Raw genomic sequence first — 21,798 nt, 5'->3', positions numbered from 1 at the left:
TGATAATTTCTCAATTCCTCCACTGGAATTTTATTTTGTGTTCTCTATAAGTACACAAACTCAAATATTAAGGATCATATATTACAAGTATAGTTGCATAATGAGTTAATTTTAGCTACATTAATCAGAAAAATAGTGGCTATAATTCAGTACTTTTCTATTAATATATATGTTCATTCATATTCACATTTGCCAAGAAGGTATAATTGTTTATTTTAGAAAATATGTGATATGGATTTTTAATTCTAGCATGAAACAGATAAAGAAATTGCATTTTACAATCTACACAGGAACAGGAATTTAATGTGTGTGAACTGTCTGCTCATTTACTAGAATAATATATCCTAAATGGCTTCAGTGTGTTCAGACAGTGAACACTGAAAGCAGTAATTGGAAAAATATATCACTAGTCCAAATATTCTTGCAGTCTTGGTTTGTAGTTTGGCGAACATCCTAAATTCTTTATTTAATATTGAAACTTAGAATTAGTGAGGGATACTAACATTCTAAAAAAGCTTAATCTATAAAAATAGAAAGGAGGTGACAGACTCATAATTCAGTTTAATTGAACCAAGTGAGAATCTTAGAATTCCTTAAATTCATGCTTTAACTTGTGTAGTATTATTTATCTAAAATATCTTTTGAGTAAATAATGTTAAAGAATTATAACTGTAGAATTTATTTTTTAGTTTCTGCTATAAAACATTATATATTAGCAACAACAATGATTTGTTTGCTGTTGTTGTTTTGGTTTTGTTTAGGGAACACATCAGAGATTGCTCAGTTTGTACGCCTGGTTCTTTTCTCTGGGAATCACTGTGATGGTGTTCAAACTTGGGTTGATCACAAACAGAGAAAACATATACCCATTGTGCTACCATTCCAGCCCCAATGACCATATAATTACGAAAAACAAAATATGCACCGACATTTACGCAAAGATATTCTGTTGTAGAATTTATAAGATACTTTATTCTATGGGTCTGTCATACTGAAATCACAAATACTATTTAAAACTTCTCAGTCTGAGAGGTACTTGGCAACTAACCCAAACTCAGATGATCATTCAGATTTCATTTCATTTTTCATTTCATCATCCTGTTATTCGTCGATTGCCTCGAGCAGGCCCCAGTAACGTCTCTTTCATCCTAACCCTGAGATTATATTCAAGGCTCTTTAGGAGAATGAGACCCATCATTGTTACTGGTATTTGGCATATTGGGTATGCCACGGGGAGTTTGCCAGACTCTGCCCTGTGGGCAGGCTACATTCGATAGCCTGCAAGTTTGTCCAAAGTAGGAATGAGATAATAAGATGTCATAAAAAGATGTCCTGATAAGATGCCGCATTTGGGGCCGCGCGGTTCTGGGAGCTAAATTTTATAGTCTCTGAGTCTTGGCCGTTGATGAGATTACACGGCACCAGGGGGCCAGGTGGTGGGTGTGACCCCCGCCTACTGGAATTTGGAGGATCTGGGTGGAGGATGCTTGACTCCAATCCGAGTAGGCTGGGAGATCTCGGCCCCGGAACCCGCGTGGATTTGTCCCTCTGCCAGTACCTTCATGTGTGCGGAGAGTGGTCTCAGCATGGTGGTGGCTGGTCCTGGAGGTCTTCGGCTGCCGGAGCCCTGGTTGGGGCGGGGAGGAAAGCTCAACCCGCTCCCCTCCAGCGGGCCTCGGCGAGGAACAGCCAGGCGCAGGGGCAGAAGACTGCACTGTTCTCGTCTGGGAGCTGGATTCAGATTGTGCTGGGATTAAAACCACCAGTGGCACAAGATTATTAAATACATTTTATGAATAAGGGTTATATAGAAGTGGTAGAAGGGTATTTTTGGAGAAGCATTATTATTGTAGATCTGGCTATTTTAGTTCCTATAATACAATAATGTAATATCATTTCTTAAGTATTTTATAACTCAATAGTTCCAAATCAATGCCGAGTATGACTGTGATCAGGCACTCTTTACTGCTGTAACTCTATTCTGGGAGTACCCCTTTTGTTATACTTCACTGCCTGCAAAAGCCTCTTAACTAACACCAGTGCCTATCTAAAACTCATACCTTCTAATGAAAGGCACTTCATATAAAACAGAAGTACAAAAGCAATAGCCCTGTTGGGAGAGCACAACATGGACACACAAACACTGATGGTTGAAAAGAGGTTAGAGTATTATAGGATCTTAGTTTCCAAGATGTGAACACCCTGTTTGCTCATACTTCATTGACTAGATTAGTGACATTAGCACAGCTAACTGCCTAGAAGCTATAAAATAGAAGTCTAGTTGTGTAACAATGAATAGAGATAAGTTTATGGGTGGTTAGTCATAGGAAGTCTTTGCCATATAAGTTAGCAATAGAAATTGAATATTGTGGCCAAATTATATATTTATAGATTTTTGTCATATGTTTGCATAAAATCATGTGTCCAAATCAGAGGTGCCACACTTTTTATTAAGAAAAAAGTAATATTTCAAGCTGAAAAATAATTATTGTGGTATAAATATGGGGAAATGAGGTGTAATAAAATCTCTCTTAATTATTTAATGTTTACTATATTTAAATACAAATAAAATTTAGAATCAATGGTAATATCTAGCATCCATTCTGCTTATATCATGTTCCAGGCTCTATTTAAAAAGGATAAGTGTATGTAACATTGAATACTCATTACAGTCTTATAAAGTAGCTCGCTTTTTATATATGTTCATATCTGGGATAAATGAAGACCAGAGAATTTTAGGTAAAATAATGAGTAGGATGTTAAATCTGAGATTCAATGTCAGGCATTAAGTTTTCAAATTTTGAGCTTGGGTCTTATACAAGAGAAGAGATAAAATCCAAATTATTTTACGGTTGAGACTCTAATATTTTTAAAAGATAATATTGCATTTGATACAAGAAGAGAGCCAAAAGTTTCAGTCCTCAGAATATAATATCCCTGCCCTCAAACCCCACATCACTGAGTATGGCCTAGTGACTCCTAGAAGTATTAAAATTAAGTATTCTGCATTTAATTTCATAACACTAAACTTTCAGGACTGCATTGCCACCTGGCCAAATATTCCAGAAATACCCTTCCCCTATGGATCCTATTATACCACCTTTAATGGAGTTTCTTTGTTTAAGATACAATGAAACTTCAGTACATAGTCTATCTGTCTATCTATCTATCTATCTATCTATCTATCTATCTATCTATTGATCTATATAGACCTGTCCATTATTAACTACATACTCATTGAAATAATTCAAGTGAGTTTCAATTGTTAATTTGAGGTTGCAGGCCATTTATTTTTACTTAAATCATATTGTAAGGATACAAACATATCACTAATAAACTGCCAAACTCTTCTTCATGTCTAGCTCCTACCTGTCACATTGTTTCATTCTTCACTTCATTAGTTCAAATTATTAACTCTTTCTGTGGAATTGAGATGAGACATTTATTAAAACTTTATAAGTACTGGACTTACTAGATACCTATATTGCTGTAACTTAACGAAAAGTCAGTTATTTCTGTTCTAGGCACCTTTGTTACCTAAGAATAAAGAAGAGAACACTTTCTCTAGTGTTCTAGAGACATTGTAAGTTCAGGAGGTCTTGTACAGAGTCCTCTTTCACATATTTGTCATTTCAATTCAGTACTTACACTGAGACAGACTCTGTACTAAAAACTTTTCATTCATTAAACAATTTCTCCTTGAGGCATGAGCAATGGTACAGTGGATAGAGCATTTGCCTTGCACTCGCCAACCTGGCTTCAATCCTCGGCATCCCATATGCTTCCTGAGCACTGCCAGGAGTAACTCCTGAGTACAGAGACAGGATGAAGCCCTGAGCATAGCTAGGTGTGACCCCCTTCTGAAAAAAAGCAAGTTCTCCTTATCAAAGCTCGTGGTGTCCAAATGGTAGACCCTAGAGCAGGGAGGTAGCTGCCTTGCATGAGGCTGACCCAGGTTGGATCTCAGGCACCCTGTATGGTCTCCTGAGCACTTTCAAAAGAAATCTCTGAACACTAACAGGTGTGAACCCAAAACAAACAAAAATAGTTCTATGTATGGTTATAGTGGGTAGGGCGTTTGCCTTGCACATGGCTGACCTGGCCAAACCAAGATCGATTTGTCCACCTCTCTTGGAGATCCAGGCAAGCTACCAAGAGTATCTCACCCTCACGGCAAAGCCTGGCAAGCTCCCGGAAACGTATTCCATATGCCAAACACAGTAACAGGTCTCACACTGAATACGTTACTGGGCCTGCTCGAGCAATTTGATGAACAACGGGAGGACAGTGACAGTGATATAGAAGTGAATATTCTGGTGGTTAAAAGGGCCTACGTTTAAACTCCAAAATTTTGACACTAGAAACAAGGCTTAATTTCTTCACTAGCCACATCTATGACTATGACTATGATAAATGTGCTATTCAATGCTCATCTTACCTTTATTCTGAACCAATTCCTCTTTTTTATTTAAATGTAGTTCAGATCTCAAAATTTTTGTCCATTACCTAGTCATATGGTAAAACTAAGGGAGTTAAGATAGTAGTGATTTGGATTGTTAAAGATGTGGATCATAAGCCTGGCTCTGAGCCAAGCACTTTATTTAAAATATATTTTATGCATCCTCAAAAGTCCTTGCATCCATACTATTAAAATAATTTTAAATAGAATGATAAATATTTTGGAAAATTTATAACTTTTTTGTTATTCTGCTCCTAACTATATGGCTGTGATAAAAATGTAAGTTTGACCTGGAAGTATGTGTTATCAGCTGTTAATCTAAAAAATATTTTATAGACCATAAACATAAAAACCACAAATGTTTCTCATTTAAAATTTTTTTTCAGCAGGAATATCATTTTATCTGTGGTGTAAAAGTTGAGCAAAATTTTAAGACTGGAAATTAGAAAAAATGTCTGCCAAGTACCCTGAAGACGTTTTCCGATAAATTGCTGAGCAATAATTTTTCATCAACTAGTGGCACTTTGATTTAGTTAATTAAACCATTTAAAGTTTATGGTCTAGTTAATATATATTTTATTTGTATATAGAAATCTAATAACTTGAAGCATGACATTTCAGAGTCCCTATACCCAACAACCTCAATTAAAGTAGTGTTCTTTACAATTATTAAAAATAGTAAGTAAATTTTTATCACTTAGGAAGGCTCAGTGGTTGAAAATATAAAACATTGTCTTTGGAGCTTAAAAAGTAAAACCTTATATTAATTATTAACAGGGAAATATAGCACAACGTTAGGGCATCTGCCTTGTGTGCAGCCAGCCGGGCCAAGCCGGGTTTGATTCCTCCGCCTCTCCCTGAGAACCTGACAAGCTATCTCGAGTATCTCACCCGCACAGCAAAGCCTGGCAAGCTCCCCGTGACGTATTTGATATGCCAAACACAGTAACAACAAGTCTCACACTGGAGAGATTACTAGGCCGGCTCGAACAAATGGATGAACAATGGGAGGACAGTGCTACAGTGCTACAGGGAAATAAAGCTTTTCACATTTCAAGACACACTGAGATACTAATCTCTGCCATATTAATTAACATTTATTTAATTGACCTGAATGACTATCATACTTAATATTATTGTATGTTTGTTTAAGAATTTATAACTTAATTATAACTATACAAATATATGGATTTTTTTTAGCACCCAATGGTGTTTTGAGGCAATATGGTGCAGGGGACCAAACTTTGTAAGTTAGAGATATGCTATTCATACAGAAATCTCCCTGGTCCAGTATAGGTTTCTGAGTTCATAGCAAAGAATTGGTGTGGGTATAATAAATCATTTGTATGTAATTTATAGATAATCGATATATTGTTTCAGGTAAAACTATATGACTACATTTGTAGTACATACTGTTACTTCCTGGTATAAAAATACCTTACATTTGAATAGTTAGTAATAATTTAGTATGATATCACTGTTGATTCAGAGTAACATTCAGAAAAAGGGAAACAAAAAATGAAATAATGTTGCAAACTTTTACACCTGTTTTCTAAAATCAGTATACTTTTATATGCTAACTGAAATTCTTATTTGGCATCAAGGAAGTCACCACCTAGTCAACTTTAAAATGTCAGACAGCAGTGCAAAGAATAAGAAGCTCTGAAGCAAAACATAAAAGTTAAAGTGATCATTATGTTAAGGCATCTGTAAGGGTGTTTCTGTGATGAAAAGGTTATCAAATGATGAACTAATAAATATTGTTGAAAAGGAACTTTATTTATAAGTCCCTATGAAACAATGCTCAAGCAATAGCATAGTGGGTAGGGTGTTTGACTTGCACGTGGCCGACACAGCTTCCATTCCTCCGCCACTCTCAGAGAGCCCAGCAAACTACCGAGAGTATTTAATCCACACAGCAAAGCCTAGTAAGCTATCCGTGACATATTTGATATGCCAAAAACAGTAACAGTCTCACAATGTAGACGTTACTGGTGCCCGCTTGAGCAAATCGATGAACAACGGAAGGACAGTGCAGTGCAGTGCTATGAAACACTGCATAGAAAATATGTATGCTTATTTTCCAGCAGTATTGTATACTTTCTCTGGTTTTGTAGTATATTAATGTATCTACATATTTATATTTCTACATAAAAAATATATAGGCTACTGAGAGTGTCCTGCCTGCATGGACAGAAACTGCCAAGCTCCCTGTGGCTTGTTCAATGTGCCAAAAACAGTAACTATAACAGGTCTCATTTCCCTGACCCTCAAAGAACCTCCAACTGTTGGGAAGGAAAAATTAGAAGAGGCTGGTAGAATATCAGGGCTGAGATGGATAGAGACATTACTGGCGCCCATCCAAGCAAATAAAGGAACAATGGGATTACAGTGATACAGTGATACAATAATATGATTAATGCATTTGTCATAGCTTTCAAATCATTTGCTATATTATTATTTATTTTGGAGAGTAGTTAATCTTAACATCATATATCATAAGAACTGTGAATCTTTTTATTATTATTGTTTTTAGTGAAACACCATGAGGTACAGTTGTAGATTTACAATTTTTTGTGCTTGGGTTTCGATTATAAAATGATCAAATACCCATCCCTCCACCAGTGCCCATTTTCTACCACCATGGATAATATCTCTCCCACCCTCATCCCTCCCATCTCACCCTGCCTCTGTGGCAGGGCAATCCCTTGTGTTCTCTCTCTTCTTTTGGGTGTTGTGGTCTCAAAAAGAGGCTTTGAGTGGCAAACATGTTCAGTCCATAGTCTACTTTCAACATTCAACTCCCCTCCTGGGAGGATCCTCCAAACACCCTTCATTTGGTGCTCCCTTCTCTATCTCAGCTGCCCTTTCCCCAAGAATGCCCAGCTGGCCTCTAAGCTATGGACTAATCCTCCTGGTGTTGAGCTCATCTATTCTTGGGTATTAATCTCATATTTTGTGTCTGTATATTCCCCAGATGAATGCAATCTTTCTATGTCTATCCCTCTCTTTCTGACTCATTTCGCTTAGCATGATACTTTCCATGTTGTACCATTTGTATATAAATTTCATGACTTCATCTTTTCTAACAGCTACATAGTACTCCATTGTGTAGATGTACCAAAGTTTCTTTAACCAGTCATCTGTTCTTGGGCATTCAGGTTTCTTCCAGTTTCTGGCTATTGTAAAGAGTGCTGCAATGAACAAACAAGTGCAGATGTCACTTCGACTATACATTTTTGCCTCTCTGGGATATATTCCCAGGAGTGGTATTGCTGGGTCAAATGGGAGCTCAATTTCTAATTTTTTGAGAATCGTCCATACTGTTTTCCAGAAGGGCTGAACCAGTGGACATTCCCACCAACAGTGAAGGAGTGTCCCTTTCTCGCCTCATCCGCGCCAGCATCGGTTGCTTTTGTTCTTTTGAATGTGGGCTAGTCTCTGAGGTGTGAGATGGTATCTCATTGTGGTTTTGATCTGCATCTCCCTGATAATTAATGATGTAGAGCATTTTCTCATGTGCTTTTTTGCCATTTGGATTTCTTCTTTGAGAAAGTTTCTGTTCATTTCATTGCCCCATTTTTGGATGGGGTTGGATGTTTTCTTCTTGTGGAGTTCAACCAGTATTTTGTATATCTTTGATATCAACCCCTTGTAAGATATGTGTTCGGCGAATATCCTTTCCCATTCTGTAGACTGTCTTTGTATTTTGGTCACTGTTTCTTTGGAGGTGCAGAAGCTTCTTAGTTTAAGATAGTCCCATTTCTCTATCTCTGTTTTCACTTGCTCAGTCAGTGGCGTGGCGTCTTTGAAGATACCCTTAGCTTCAATGTCATGGAGGATTTTTCCAGCTTTGTCTTCAATGTACCTTATGGTTTCAGGTCTGATGTTGAGGTCTTTAATCCATTTTGATCTTACTTTTGTACATGGTGTTAGGCAGAGTTCTGAGCCCACTTTTTTGCATGTAGCCGTCCAGTGATGCCAACACAATTTATTAAAGAGACTTTCCTTACTCCACTTCACATTACTTGCACCTTTATCAAAGATTAGATGATCATATGATTGAGGGGAGATGTCAGTGTATTCAACCCTGTTCCATTGGTCTGCAGTTCTGCCTTTGTTCCAGTACCATGCTGTTTTAATTATTACTGCTTGTAGTACAGTTTGAAGTTCGGGAGGTTGATTCCTCCCATTTTCTTTTTCCCAAGAATTGCTTTAGCTATTCGTGGGGGCTTATTGTTCCATATAAATTTTAGGAGTGATTGCTCCATTTCTTTGAAGAATGTCATGGGTATCCTTATAGGGATTGCATTGAATTTATACAATGCTTCCGGTAGTGTTGCCATTTCTGTCAATCTTTTTTAATTCGAGTTTTTCTGGTTGATTTAGAAATGTAAATTTTGTTTATTTTCAAGAAAAATTAAAATATACTGAGGATATTACACTAGACTTTTATTTCCCTGCCATATTAATTCCATTTATTATATTCTTTTAAATAGTGAATAAATTCAATATGATTTTAATTTCTCATTGGGGAATATTCTGCCAAGGTCTGATTTTTCTGAATATGTATAGGTGCATGCATTTGTGTATGTGCGTATGTGCATGTGTATGTTAATTTGGCTTTTTAGTGGGGAGCTGTAAAAAGTCCCTATTAGTCACTTTCTTGTTTCGGTAATTCTCAACATGAATGGTTTTACTACTCTGTTTTTTTTTCTCCCATTCTTCACCACCCCAACAATAAATACTGACACTGTCCCCTGAGGTACTCATTTATCTCTCAGGCCTCTGCACAGACCAGTCAGAATCTCGTGACTGGAAAGAGTGACAGTGGGAGGACAGGTTCATTACAAGACACTCAAGCAATCCTCGACACTGCCCTTGGGAATTTGAAACAGACACTGTCAGATGAAAAATGAACCAGCAGCTTTTACTAGAGTCAGATTTCAAGTCTACTACTCAATAAAGTTTAGTTGAATAATCTTTTATTTTATTTCCCAGAGTAGAGGATGAAAGGCAAAAAAATATATGAATTACCTTGGCTAGAGTCTCAGAAGCATGCACATTTCAGGAGAGTTGATGGATTATAGGAAAGAATATGTGTTCTATTCGGGAGAATGCCTGCCTTTATCTGATGGACAATAGACAGATTTCGACCCTAAAAATTTAGGAAGCTTCACCATGTTTTGCTCTCGCATGCTGTGTCTCTCTTTATTCCCATAAATGTATGCAATTCTATTAGGAACCCTCTTCGTTAATTGCCTTGCAGACATAATGATTTCATGAAGAGCATTAATGTTTGTTTTGATTAGCTAGGAAATAACAATTCTTCATTCATTTGTTGGCAGATGACAAGGATTTAAGAGTAGTATAAGCAAGCAAAAGCTTTGCTTCTGAAATTTTCAGAGAATATCATCAGACTTCATTAATTTATAATTGCCAGTCAAGTTAGACATTACTGTTAAGAGGTATAAGTTTCTTTGAGAATTTATGGTAACAAATTTTAATCTAGTATGGGGAGGAGTGACCAAGTTGTACTTTTATTCCTGAGGTTTGAATAGTAAATTGATTTAGCTGTGTTTCTACAGCAATTCAGGATAGAGAAAACATTTTGGATAGAGGACAAGATTCATGTCAGAAATAGTCGTCAGAAATAGTCTTGGTATGTGCTCTGTTTTCAGAAATGATAGGCTAACCCGTAAATGTTAAATAAGGTGAAATCACTGTTTATGGGAAATTACATTCCAATTAAATATGATAGATGTCTGACATAGAATGTGCGGTCGCAAAAGTTGTAAAACTAATAACTCAGTGTCTCCTAAGACACTTCATAGAATTTTAAGCTTAGTGATTATCTACTCAGAAGACATCAGTAGGAAAAATATTAGAATACACATGTGGGGGAGAAGACATGAACCATCACATGTACTCTCAAAACAAGAAGAGTCATCTCTGATTTTAAGGCTTCAAAAGTTTGATTTCCATTTTCCTTTGATTTCAGTTTTTTTGTTTTTTAACACAATTTACCTGATAATTCTAAAAAATAAGTCCCTGGATTTTATTAGAATAATTTTTAGAGAATAATATTATAAAAGCTAATATCAGTATATTAAATTTTAATATGTGCTTATTTATTCATCCCTGAATTTGAAGTCTCTTATCATCATTAAACTGTCAAATATCCCTCATGTTTGATAATGTACTTAGGTACTTGTCTTGTTTTATATTTTTTTACACTTTATGATTTTTCTTTCTTTTGGGGGGGCATAGCCTTGGTGCTTAGGACTGCACCTGGCACTAGGCTCAAGAACTGCTTCCATTGCCAGTGGTGCTTGTGGGATCTTGTTGTGCCAGAGATTGAACCTGAGCCTCCTGAGTACAAATCATGAACATCCTTCCAGGGAACTATCTGTCCAGTCCTACAAGTGTTATTTTTATTGCTGAAGAATATGTAAGGAAGAATATACTACATATTAAATATGTAAACATTAATTTATAAAACTGTAAATGTTTAAGACTGCAGTTTTATCTTACCAGGTTTGTCAGCAAAATGCCAATATTTATCTGTTAATACTGTCTATAGGGCTCTTCAGCCTCCTTGTTTCACTCTGGTTATCTCATTGTTCTGTTTCTTTATATGCCATCTATGATTGAGATCATCCATTATCTGTCTTCTCTTCTTTTACTTAGTATGGTGCCCTCTAATTGTGACAAAAGATATGACTTGATTTCTTTCTATAACTGAAAAGTATTGCATTGTATACCACAATTCCCTTGATTGTTTCCAGATTTTATTATTGTAAATACTAAAAAGAATCAGCTGTGCATATGACTTTTTTTTTTATTAGTGAAACACCATGAGGTACAGTTGTAGATTTACAATTATTTGTGCTTGGGTTTCGATTATACAATGATCAGATACCCATCCCTCCACCAGTGCCCATTTTCCACCACCATGGATAATATCCCCTCCACCCCCATCCCCCCATCCCCCCTGTCTCTGTGGCAGGGCAATCCCCTGTGTTCTCTCTCTCCTTTTGGGTGTTGTGGTCTGCAAAAGAGGCATTGAGTGACAAACATGTTCAGTCCATAGTTTACTTTCGACATGCATCTCCCCTCCTGGGAGGATCCTCCAAACACCCTTTATTTGGTACTCCCTTCTCTAACTGAAGTGCCCTTTCCCCTAGAATGCCCGGCTGGTCCCTAAGCTATGGAGTAATCCTCCTGGTGCTGATCTCAGCTATTCTTGGGTATTAATCTCATATTTTGTTTCTTTATATCCCCCAGATGAATTCAATATTTCTATGTCTATCCCTCTCTTTCTGACTCATTTCGCTTAGCATGATACTTTCCATGTTGTACCACTCGTATGTAAATTTCATGACTTCATCTTTCTAAAAGCTACATAGTACTCGATTATGTGGATGCACCACAGTTTCTTTAACCAGTCATCTGTTCTTGGGCATTCAGGTTTCTTCCAGTTTCTGGCTATTGTAAAGAGTGCTGCAAAGAACAAACAAGTGCAGATGTCACATCGACTATACACTTTTGCCTCTCTGGGATATATTCCCAGGAGTGGTACTAATGGGTCAAATGGGAGCTCAGTTTCTAATTTTTTGTGAATCATCCATACTGTTTTTCAGGAGGGCTGAACCAGGCGACATTCCCACTTACAGTGAAGGAGTGTCCCTTTCTGTCCATATCCATGCCAGCATTGGTTGCTTTTGTTCTTTTGAATGTGGGCCAGTCTCTGAGGTGTGAGATGGTATCTCATTGTGGTTTTGATCTGCATCTCCCTGATGATTAATGATGTAGAGCATTTTCTCATGTGCTTTTTTGCCATTTGGATTTCTTCTTTGAGAAAGTTCCTGTTCATTTCATTGCCCCATTTTTGGATGGGGTTGGATATTTTCTTCTTGTGGAGTTCATCCAGTATTTTGTATATCCTGGATATCAACCCCTTGTCAGATGTGTATTCGGTGAATATCCTTTCCCATTCTGTAGACTGTCTTTGTATTTTGGTCACTGTTTCTTTGGAGGTGCAGAAGCTTCTTAGTTTAAGATAGTCCCATTTATCTATCTCTATTTTCACTTGCTCGGTCAGTGGCGTGGCATCTTTGAAGATACCAGTAGCTTCAATGTCATGGAGGGTATTGCCAACTTTTTCTTCAATCTACCTTATGGTTTCTGGTCTGATGTTGAGGTCTTTAATCCATTTTGATCTTACTTTTGTACATGGTGTTAGGCAGAGTTCTGAGCCCATTTTTTTGCATGTAGCCATCCAGTGATGCCAACACAATTTGTTAAAGAGGCTTTCCTTACTCCACTTCACATTACTTGTACCTTTATCAAAGATTAGATGATCATATGATTGAGGGGAGATGTCAGTGTATTCAACCCTGTTCCATTGGTCTGCAGTTCTGCCTTTGTGCCAGTACCATGCTGTTTTAATTATTACTGCTTTGTAGTACAGTTTGAAGTTCGGGAGGTTGATACCTCCCATTTTCTTTTTCCCAAGAATTGCTTTAGCTATTCGTGGGGGCTTATTGTTCCATATAAATTTCAGGAGTGTTTGCTCCATTTCTTTGAAGAATGTCATGGGTCTCCTTATAGCAATTGCATTGAATTTATACAATGCTTTCGGTAGTATTGCCATTTTGACAATGTTAAGTCTCCCGACCCATGAGCATGGGATATATTTCCATTTCCTCACGTCCTCTTTTATTTCCTGAAGTAGCGTTTTGTAGTTTTCTTTGTACAGGTCCTTTACTTCCTTAGTTAAGCTGATTCCTAGGTACTTGATTTTCTGGGACACAATTGTGAACGGGATTTTTTTTTCATGTTGCTTTCTTCTCTCTCACTGTTTGCGTATAGGAAAGCCATGGACTTTTGGGTATTGATTTTATAGTCTGCAACTTTACTGTACGAGTCTATTGTTTCTCAGAGTTTTTTGGTGGAGGTTATTGGGTTCTCTTAGTATAGTATCATATCCTCTGCGAATAGTGAGAGCTTGATTTCTTCCTTTCCTACCTGAATGCACTTAATATCTTTTTCTTGCCTAATCGAAATTGCAAAAACTTCCAGTAATATATTGAACAGCAGTGGAGATAGTGGGCATCCTTGTCTTCTCCCTGATCTTAGAGGGAAGGCTGTCAGTTTTTCCCCATTGAGGATGATGCTTGCTGTAGGCTTGTGGTAGATGGCTTTGATTATGTTGAGGAAGGTCCCCTCTATATCCATTTTGGCTAGGGTTTTCATCATAAAGGGGTGCTGGATCTTGTCAAATGCTTTCTCTGCATCTATTGATTTAATCATATGCTTTTTATCTTTACTTTTGTTTATATGATGGATTATGTTGATTGATTTCTGAATGTTAAACTATCCTTGCATCCCTGGGATTAATCCTACTTGGTCATAGTGTATGATCTTTTTGATGAGTAGTTGGATTCTATTTGCTAGTAGTTTGTTGAGGATCTTTGCATTTGTGTTCATCAGGGATATCGGTCTGTAATTCTCTTTCTTTGTGGTATCTCTGTTTGCTTTTGGTATCCGTGTGATATTTGCTTTGTAGAAACTGTTCAGAAGTGTTTTTGATATTTTAATTTTGTGGAAAAGCTTAAAGAGGATTGGGAGTAAGTCCTCTCTCAAGATTTGGAAGAATTCACTAGTGAATCCTTCCGGGCCAGGACTTGTTTATGAGTAGTTGTTTTAAGTATTTTGCTGATCTCTCTTTAGGTGCATACACATTTATTATTGAAAGTTCTTCCTGTTGTACAGATCCTTTGATCAATAAGAAATGGCCTTCACTGTCTCTTATGACCTTCTTCACTCTGAAATCGATGTGGTCTGATATTAGCATGGCTACCCCAACTTTTTTATGGGAGCTGTTTGCCTGTAGGATTGTTTTCCAGCCTTTGACTCCAAGTCTGTGTTTGCTTTGACTATTGAGATGTGTTTCTTGCAGGCAGCAGAATGTTGGGTTCAATTTTCTAATCCATCCTGCCACTCTATGTCTTTTAATTGGTGCATTTAGCCCATTGACATTGAGAGAGATTATTGTTGTGGGATTTTGTCCCATTGTTCTGTTAAAATTTGGTGTATTTGAGGGGCCTTTCTTGCCTTAAAGTAGCCCATTTAGTTGTTCTTGTAACCATGGTTTTGAGTCTATGAAGTTCCTGAGCTGTTGTTTGTCTGTGAAACTGTGTGTTGTTCCTTCTATTATGAATGAGAGTCCCGCTGGGTAAAGTATTTTTGGGGAGGCATTTGTTTCATTGAGTTTTTTTACTATGTCCCACTACTCTTTTCGGGCCCTGAGGGTTTCATCAGAAAAATGAGCTGTGAATTTTAAGGATGCTCCTTTGTAAGAGATTTCTTTCTTCAATCTTGCTTCTTTCAGAATTTTGTCTCTGTCTAAGGTTTTGGTCATTTTGATCAGAATGTGTCTTGGGATATTTTTATTCAGATTTCTTCTAGCTGGTACCCTTTGGGTCTCCTGAATGTGGTCACAAGTTTTCTTCAGCTCTGGAAATATTGTAGCAATGATGTCTTTGACAGTTTCTTCTTCATCAAGGTTGTCTTCCTGTACCTCTGGAACTCCAATAATTCTTATGTTACCCCTCTTGGCTTCATCACGATCTTCTCTTGCCATCTGTTCCCGAATTGTGAGTTTCTTTTCCATTTTCTGCTCTTTTCTGCAGAGTCTCTGAACTTCATCTTCGAGTTCACTGATTCTGTTCTCTTACTCTCCTGCTGAGACCTTCCACTGAGTTTTTCAATTCGCCTATGAGATTTTTCAGGTCTGACATTTACGATTGCATTTTCCTCATTTCTGCCTTCAAATCCTCTGGTCTTCTATTGGCATTGCTTTCCATTGTTTCTTTTAGTTCCCTAAGCATCCTAAGTAGCTCCCTTCTGAATTCCTTGTCAGAGAGGTTGTCTAACACTACAGTACTGTTGGTGTCATCTGGGCTAGACTCTTCAATAAGAAAGTTTGGTGGGCTTTTGCTTTGCTTTAACATTGTGACAAGTGTGGTTTAGTCCTTCACGTTCACTGTTACTATTCTGCTTGATATGCAGTGTGAGTTAAGGTAAGCTTATGAGTTATTGGGTACTGTGTTTCTAGTGGCTGAGCTAAACTAGAGAAGTTTCCATCTAAGAAGGTAGCATATGGTTCCTATGGCATATATAGTGGGAAAATATTTCGCGGCCGTGTTAGCGGCCGCAGCTCTGGAAAGAGTCCCTGGCACTGAGCGAGGAGTTGGGAATGTCTCCTGGTTGGAATGAGGAGCTGTTCAGCTTTGTTGCCCAGAGCTGGGCCTCCGTGCCTGTGGTGTGCAGATCAGGGGAGAAAACCGGCTTTCTAGGAGATGGAGCTAGTTGCGCATGCCCAGAGAGGATCCCAGGCCCTTGGGGGCGGACTGTACCTGGTTGGAATGGGAGCCATTCAGCTTTGTTGCCCAGAGCTGGGCCTCCGTGCCCGTCCCACGCAGTTCAGGGGAGAAAAGCATGTGACTTTTTAAAATTAATGTTTTTGACTTCTTGAAATTGAGATATAGGAGGTATTTATAGACCGTATGATAACAGCTTTAATATTTTAGAAATCCCCATGCTTTTTTCCAGAATTTCGCAAGTCTTTTTTAATTTGTCTAATTTAGATGACATGTTTACAGATAGTCACATTATGTTCTTGGTGTACATATTTACTCTACCTCCACAACAACCAGAGTGTCAAAGACCCGCCATTACTGTCCTAATATTTCTTCACGCCCCCATTATTTTTCCAAACACCATTCACTACACCACTTGGTAATCTCAACTATCAAAATTTCAAGACTTGATCATTATTAATCTATTTCCTTGATTTATTTCTTCATATACTATATATGAGTGAGATTATTTGTATTTTTTCTATTCCTGACATATTTTGCTTAGCAAGATGCCTTTTTACTCCTCTACATTGTTGCATAAGATTTTTTCTTATCTTCTATCAGTACAATATTTCATTGTGTATTTATACCAAAACTTCCTTATTCACTTATATGTCATAACCATTTATGATGCTTCCATATCTTGGCTATTATCCTTAGGATTGCAATGAACATATGTGTGTAATATGTATATATATACACACACTTATACATATACATATATATCTCCATATGTGTATGGACATATATATGTATATGTGTGTGTGTGTGTGTAATGAACATAGGTGTCTTTTCAAGTTAATGATTTTGAGATTTGGGAGCTAGATATCCAGAAGTAGATTCACTGGGTCATAGGGTAAAGCATATACTGATATCAAGTGGAATTCATTTCAGATATTATATATATGTATATATATATCATATACATTTCAGATATTATATATGTATATATATGATATATATATATAAAACTTAGGGATGGAGTGATAGCACAGTGCTAGGGCATTTGCCTTGAGTACAGCCAGTCTGGCCGAGCCAGGTTCAATTCCTCCACCCCTCTCGGAGAGCTCGGCAAGCTATCTCGACTATCTCGCCCGCACGGCAATGGCTGGCAAGCTCCCTGTGACATATTTTATATGCCAAACACAGTAACAACAAGTCTCAAAATGGAGACATTACTGGGCCCGCTCGAGCAAATTGATGAACAACAGGAGAGCAGTGTTTCAGTGTATTTTATATATATAAAACTTAAGGCAATGATTCAGCTAAAGAAAAGGTAAAAGTTACAATGTGATCATTGTATGATAATAAGGCTTTTGACAAGATTCAAAATTCACCAACAAGAAAAAATTTCAAAATATAGAAAGAACACAATTCCAGATAGTTACAGTCATATCCAGCAAACCCACAGCTAGTGTAATATTTAATGACAAAGACCTGAGTGTACCCTCTAAATTCATACTCAAATTCACTTTTACACTGTTATTCAGTAGTTTCAAGTTCTCACAGAAAGAAAGAGACAAGAAAACTAAGTCAACGCAAATACAAAAATAAGAGGTTAAATCATTAACATTTACAAATAACATCATGTACATGTTTATAAAATATATGTAGAAATCACCCTAAGGATTCAATTTAAACTTTTAGAAACAAAAATTAATAGTTAATGTAGCGTAATGCATTTCTATATACAGGCCAAAAAGAGACATAAATAAATAAAACCTTTAAAATCCATTTAAAATAGTGTTCAGGGTTGGTGTTATAGATCAAAGGGCTAGTTTACATGTATTGTATACTGGAGGTTTGATCCCCAGCAAGGCATGGTTCTCTGAGCCTGGGAGCAACTCTCAGGAATCAGGGCAGGAATAGCTCTAAACATCACTGGCTCTGGCCCCACAAACCATAAATGAATAAATAAAAGCAAAGATCCATAAGTAAAGGTGCTTTTTTCTCTGACACTGGAGTCTGCCACATCCCATTATGGGGGGTGCATAATATCTCTTACTTTACTTTAAGAGACTCTCTGTACTCTCATATTTGCTAATAAATATATATTACTTCATAAAATAGTGTTCCAAAACAACTTCCTTTGGAGAACAACTAAGAGGTAAAATGAATATGAAATATTTATGCATAGAAAACTATAGTAACTCTTAAAGTAAAGAGAAAATCACATAGAAAATGGAAAATCTTCATTGGAACAAATGAACACTGTATCCAAAACATTATATTGATTCAATGAAATTCCCGTAAAAATTGCAAGGGTATTCTTGAAGGACTTAAGTAAATGTTGCTAAAATTTCTATTAAATCATAAAATTCCCACAATAGTCAAAGCAATTCAGAGATAAAAAAGAAAAGGTTGGAGGTACTCCATTCCCTGACTTAAATTTAAATTTATACTTTAGAGTATTCAAAACTGTGGTATTTGAATAAATTTAAATATTCCCACCATGGCAGTGTTATTGAGAGCACCAGAGATAAACTCAAAAGATGCATGAGCACTTGAACTATGACAAGGTACTTGGGTTCATAAAATGATAAAGTAGAGAAAGAAAATCTTTTCAGTAAATTGTCAACTAGATTGTCACTTGAAAATAAAATCTGTATTCCTATCTCGTACCATAGACGGAAATTAATTTAAAGTGAATTAAAGACCTTGGTATAGGCCAGGATCCATAAAATACACTGAGGAAAACATAGGTGCAATTATCTAAAAAAGAGAACTCAGACATGTGTCTTCAATGGTTTAACTCCATTGGCAAAGAAAACAAGGCAAAACAAAATAGAAAATGAATAGGACAACAACAAACTAAAAAGTTTTTGGATGCTGAAAGATACTCAGAGTGAAACGAAAATACACTCTACTGAATTGCAGAATGTTTTTTTAAAGCCATACGACAGATAAAAGTCTAATACCCAAAGTGCATAAAACCTATATAAAAGCTGAAAAACATAAGGACCAACACCCTTATCAAAAAAAGGAAAAAAAGAAAAAAGAAAAAAGAAAGCACAAGCAATCAAAGCTCTTCATGAAGCAGTACTGATGCAGGAAAACTTCAGCCTTGAATGATGAATACTGTGTTAGTTCAGTGGAAATAGTTGAGAGTTAAAAAAATCCTCATTTATGAAGGGGTTTCAGTTTTGTGAGTGTGAGCTCAAAGAATTGAACATTACCGAATTTTCACAATGAAGGCCCTCCCGTTGATCGTCGATTTGCTCGAGCGGGCCCAGTAACGTCTCCATTGGAGACTTTGTTGTTACTGTGTCTGGCATATCGAATACTCTCGGTAGCTTGCCGGGCTCTCCGAGAGGGGCGGAGGAATCGAACTCGGGTTGGCCATGTTGGCTGCGTGCAAGGCAGACGCCCTACCCGCTGTGCTATCGCTCCAGCCCCAAAGACTGGAGCATAATTGCTTTAGGCAACTGGAAATGATTAGTAGCCAATAGGAAAGAGGCATGTCCTCATAAAGAAATCTCATAAGTTATTCAATTATTCCTTGTGATATTATCAGCACCCAAGTCATCTATGGGGAGAGAAATGCCCGTCTATAGTCACTCTAGGTATTTTATTACACTTAAAAGTAGTTGGATGCAACTGATAAGCACTAGTAAAATTCACAGTCCAAGGATACAATCTCATTGAAAGCCAGTAACCCAATCACTTGACTATAGAGCTCTTCCAAAACCCCTGCATTTCACCACTTCAATGAAGTACTAATTATTGGAGTTTTTTGACCCCCCCCCCGCCCCCGGTACAGGGTATTTAATTATTAAGAGAAAACTGCAGGTTGCGTAAAAAAGATAACAACCACACTTTGCAAAAACTGAACAAACTTCAGAACCAGTCCCCAGGTAAGACTGAAACTGTAATCATCAAACTAAGGCAATTAAATAGTCTATGATTGTTTCCAGATTCTGGCTATTATGAATAGTGCTGCAATGAATATAAAAGTGCAGATGACTTTTCTTCAGCATGTTTTTGGGCCCCTGGGTACATTACCAGAAGTGGTACTATGGAAATTTAATTTTTAGCTTTTTGAAGAATGCCCATGTTGTTGTCCAAAAAGGCTGTGCCAGACAACATACCCACCAACAATCAAGGAGAGTCCCTTTATCCTTCATCCCTGCCAGCATCAGTCCTTATTCTTTTTGATGTGTGCCAGTCTCTGTGATGTGAGATGATACTTAAGGTTTGATTTCCGTTTCCCTGGTGATTCGTGATATACAGCATTTTTTCATGTGTCTTCTGGCCATTTGTATTTCTTTTTTTGATAAAGTTTCTGTTAATTTCTTCTCCCCATTTTTTTGGGGGGTGGATATTTTTTCTTGTAAAGTTCTACCACTGCCTTGTGTATCTTGAATATTAATCCTTTATCATATAGGTATTGGGTAAATATTTTTTTCCCATTCGGTGAGATGTCATTATATCTTGGGCACCATTTCTTTTGAGGCAAAGGAGATTTGAGATAAAGAAACCATGGTACATCCACACAATGGAATACTATGCAACCAGTAGGAAAAACAAAGTCATGAAATTCACGTATAAATGGATGGACATGGAGAGTATCATGATAAATGAAATGAGACAGACAGACAGAATGATTGGACTTATTTGTGGGATACATAAAAAAAGCATAAGGTTAATTATATCCAAGGACGGTGAAAACATGGGCCAGAAAGAATGGTCTATGGTTGAAAGCTTGCCACAAGTGATGCAGGAGCAGAGAGATGGTAGCTAGGATAGAGAAGGGAACATTATGCCAAAGATATTTGGAAATTGTCACTCTGGACAAGAGCTAAGTGCTGAAATAAGGTAAAGGGGCAAAAATGATAAGTTTTCAGAACCTGTATTGCAAACCATAATGTGGAAAAGGAAAGAGAGCGCAAGAGAGAGAGAGAGAGAGAGAGAGAGAGAGAGAGAGAGAGAGAAACTGGGTATATTGATGAAGGGACAGTTGATGAAACATTGTATAAATGAAACCCAACCATAAAAGATTTTGTAACTGTATATTTTATGGTTATTCAATTTTTAAAAAGTCTGGTTAATATGCAAAAAATCTGCATTTGGCATTTGTTAGTAAGATTCCAAACACATAATGTAAGGGCTGGAGCGATAGCACAGTGGGTAGGGCGTTCGCCTTACAAGCGGCCAACATGGCTGACCTGATTTCCTTTCCTCCGCCCCTCTCAGAGAGCCCGGCAAGCTACCGAGAGTATTCGATATGCCAAACACAGTAACAACAAAGTCTCCAATGGAGACGTTACTGGGCCCGCTCGAGCAAATCGACGATCAACGGGAGGGCCTTTAGCTTTACCTTTAATGTAAGTTATTTTCCTGGGATATTTTGTCCATGTCTTATTTGATATATTTTATGATTCATAGTATAATATATACCTATAGTGAATTTGGTCTAACTTGGATTATGCTAGGGTATTGTGAAGCTGTTTTGATTCTTATATGTTTGTGTCAAAGTTTCCAGCACCATTTGCTTATTGATTGAAAGGTGATATAAAATAATAGAAGTATATGAATTCCCATTCCTCCACATGCTTAAAATCTTTGTACATTTTATAACTTGCTATTTTGTCATAAATTAAATGTCACATGTATATGAGTATTCAATGTTGATATTTCAATTCTCTTCCACCAATCTGTATGCCTTTTATTATTCTAGTATCATACAGTTTTGTTAAATATGAGTATTTAATATAATCTGAAGTCAGGAAGCATGATTTTTCTTTCCATTGACTAAGGATTTCATAGTTAAATATAATATTCACTAATATTTTTCAATTTCTTAAAAAAATTTGAAATGTAGGTAGAGAGATCTGAAATATTAAAATTTTATGTACCATTTTATCCAGCAATTCCACTGTTAGGTATTTTATCCAAAGAATATAAAAACACTAA

Source organism: Sorex fumeus, unplaced genomic scaffold (genome assembly GCF_029834395.1).
Source record: "Sorex fumeus unplaced genomic scaffold, SorFum_2.1 ptg000034l, whole genome shotgun sequence".
NCBI lineage: Eukaryota > Metazoa > Chordata > Mammalia > Eulipotyphla > Soricidae > Sorex > Sorex fumeus.
The sequence above is the reverse complement of the archived record's forward strand: the minus strand, read 5'-3'. Positions refer to the sequence as shown.